This window comes from Diaphorina citri, unplaced genomic scaffold (genome assembly GCF_000475195.1).
Source record: "Diaphorina citri unplaced genomic scaffold, Diaci psyllid genome assembly version 1.1 scaffold2707, whole genome shotgun sequence".
Taxonomy (NCBI): domain Eukaryota; kingdom Metazoa; phylum Arthropoda; class Insecta; order Hemiptera; family Psyllidae; genus Diaphorina; species Diaphorina citri.
Window position 1 is genome coordinate 1 of NW_007380124.1, and position 2573 is coordinate 2573.

The 2573-nt window shown below is 33.4% G+C and overlaps 1 long non-coding RNA gene across 1 annotated transcript; it reads right to left on the minus strand.

Annotated features, from left to right (window-relative positions):
- Positions 1-986: 986 nt before the first annotated feature.
- On the minus strand, positions 987-1621 carry LOC113471624. Its single transcript, XR_003394253.1, has 2 exons — positions 1420-1621; positions 987-1092 (listed from the first exon to the last, which is right to left on the minus strand). It is a non-coding gene; the product is annotated as an uncharacterized LOC113471624 (long non-coding RNA).
- Positions 1622-2573: the final 952 nt, after the last annotated feature.

Sequence of the window (2573 nt, forward strand, 5' to 3'; positions counted from 1 at the left end):
GAAAGAGTGGACAATTTTTGGCCCGAGTCCAGAAATTTTGTGACCCAGAGCACTGGGATAGGTTAGGGCAGAGAGAAGGGAAGTATTATCTAGGTAGGTAGGTATTATCTAGGTAGGTAGGTACGGTACGGTACATATACACATAAATATCTAGGTAGGTTAGGTAGGAATTTCATGTTTTATTGGAAAAATTTTTGTGCAAAATAACATCGCTGACGCGTACTGTACACGGTAAAATTATTCCGTTAGCAAATTCAATGCACTAGTTTTAGTTTTCCGAGGGATCACTTTTATCTATGCAGGTAGGGTAGATACCTACGGAGAGAAAATAGTAGTAGTAATAGTGCTTATTTATACTGCTCGCATAGGACTGTAAAGTCCCTTTACTCCAGCAGTAGGCTACTACTATTATTGTGGACAAATCAAAATAATCCCAAAAGGTCATCTATCAATCCTAAAAAAGGCAAAGAATCAGTACCTACGTATCGTACAGGTAAAACAAAATGAGTATCTGAAAAATAAACGTTAGCTCAACAATACAGTCAATAAAAATACAACCAAACTTAATTATCAAATTTGTTTTCCTCTTTCTATCAAGTATTATTTACAGGTCAAGTTTAGTTGGTTTTCTCACATTACGTCCATGTACCCTCACATAATCCCTACCTATACGCTAACCACGACCTTACTTTCTATTACCTCATATATGAATTTCTCATTGCTTTCTCTCTAATTCAAATTGATTTTTTGAGCTTTCAAAGATACTTTTTTGTCGTTTTGACCTCAGATTTGGATTTTTTAAAACTTTTTACGTAGAAATCGGCCTTTTATTTTCATATTTTTTACCCAAATATAAACTTTTATTTTATAAATTTCCCATGATTTTATAATAGAGAACGAAGGTGTTTTTCAAATTTATATTAGATTAACCACAAATAATGTAAAATAAACAAAACTTTTTTCAGAATATTTTTATGATTTTTTTCTCCCGAGATATTTTAGTTTGAAATTCAAATTTCCGATTTACCCGCGAAAACGCTCTTTCCTTTCCTCTCTCCAAAATGGCCGTCGATGACGTCATAGCTCCCTAAACTCCATTGTTGTGGATTGCCCACAGAAATGTATGACGTATTCGCAAGTAGAAAATGAAACACACAAGTCTGAGATATGGATTACACAAAGGACTGTTGTTTATTGTACTTTAATAACACATTTAGGGTGGAAAAACTCGGAAAAGCATACTTTACAACAAATTGGGAAAGCTACAGGTCAAAATCTTCGAATTGTGGAAAATTCTCTCAAAAATCTTCAATGTTTTTTTTTGTACTAACCAAACTAAAAACATTTCAAAATCCAAAGAGGCTCGTATGAGCCCGTCCAAGGCGCCTACACACGATCTGTTCGTTGGCGATTTCCAACATCCATTGTTTACAAAAAATGTAATGCATAAATACATAAGGTTTGAAGAGATCTTTACTTTGGGATTTTTCTAATTTTAACAAAAAACATTGAAAGAATAAATTTCGTGGTTTTAGATTCTAAAGAACATTCTCTATTAATTACTTTTTGTTTCAAAGCTTAAAGTTAAGTCGTTGCTGAGAACCCATGCTGTAAAGTTGGACCCGAATCTATAAAAAATAAGTCCAATAAAATTGGTTCAACTATACTCAAGTTATATCGAAAAAACTTCTTAAAAATAACAAGGAACCAATTTTCAATCAGTGAGAAAAAGGGAATACAATACAGATCCTCACTAAAACAAATCAAAATCAAACATATTTTCAATAGTAGATACCTATAGCTAAAATAACAATGTTAATCAATTTTAGGACGACAAATCAAATCAAAATAATCACAAAAGGTCAACTATCAATCCTAAAAAGGCTAAGAATCAGTACCTACGTATCGTACAATAAAACAAAATGAGTATCTGAAAAATAAACGTTATCTCAACAATACAGTCAATAAAATATAAACAATTACAGTGAATGGAAAATACAACCAAACTTAATCATCAAAATCGTTTCCTCTTTCTATCAAGTATTAGGTATTTACAGGTCAAGTTTAGTTGGTTTCGGTAGGTACAAAGGTATTCTTTAACCATGATCGAATAAACTACAGGCTAAAAAATTCCCGGAGGGACGGGCCCTGCTTGTTATAAAGCAAATGACATTTCCCGGCACCACTCAGGCTGGGTGAGGTTGATGTGAGGAGGCAAGTAGGTTGTCGCCCAATGGTGAGTAAAACGCCCGTAACTAGAGATTCTGGACCAAATTATTTGGGTCTCATTCTGAAAATTTAATTCAAATTCAAATGCTAGGTAATCTGCTTATCACTCGACCGCCTGTTGTGACCTGGGATTCTTAGAAGAAATTACCCCTGGGCTGACTGTTCCCACAGTTCAAGATTTATCGTGAAATTCAGAACCAGAAGTTACACTTCGCCGTCCAAACTTCATACATAAGTCGATTTTTGGGGAAATGGAGTAATTGGTATTTTTTTTTTAATTATTATTATTATTATTATTAATAAGTTTCCTTTTATATTTGATTGACAAAAAACTCAGAACATAC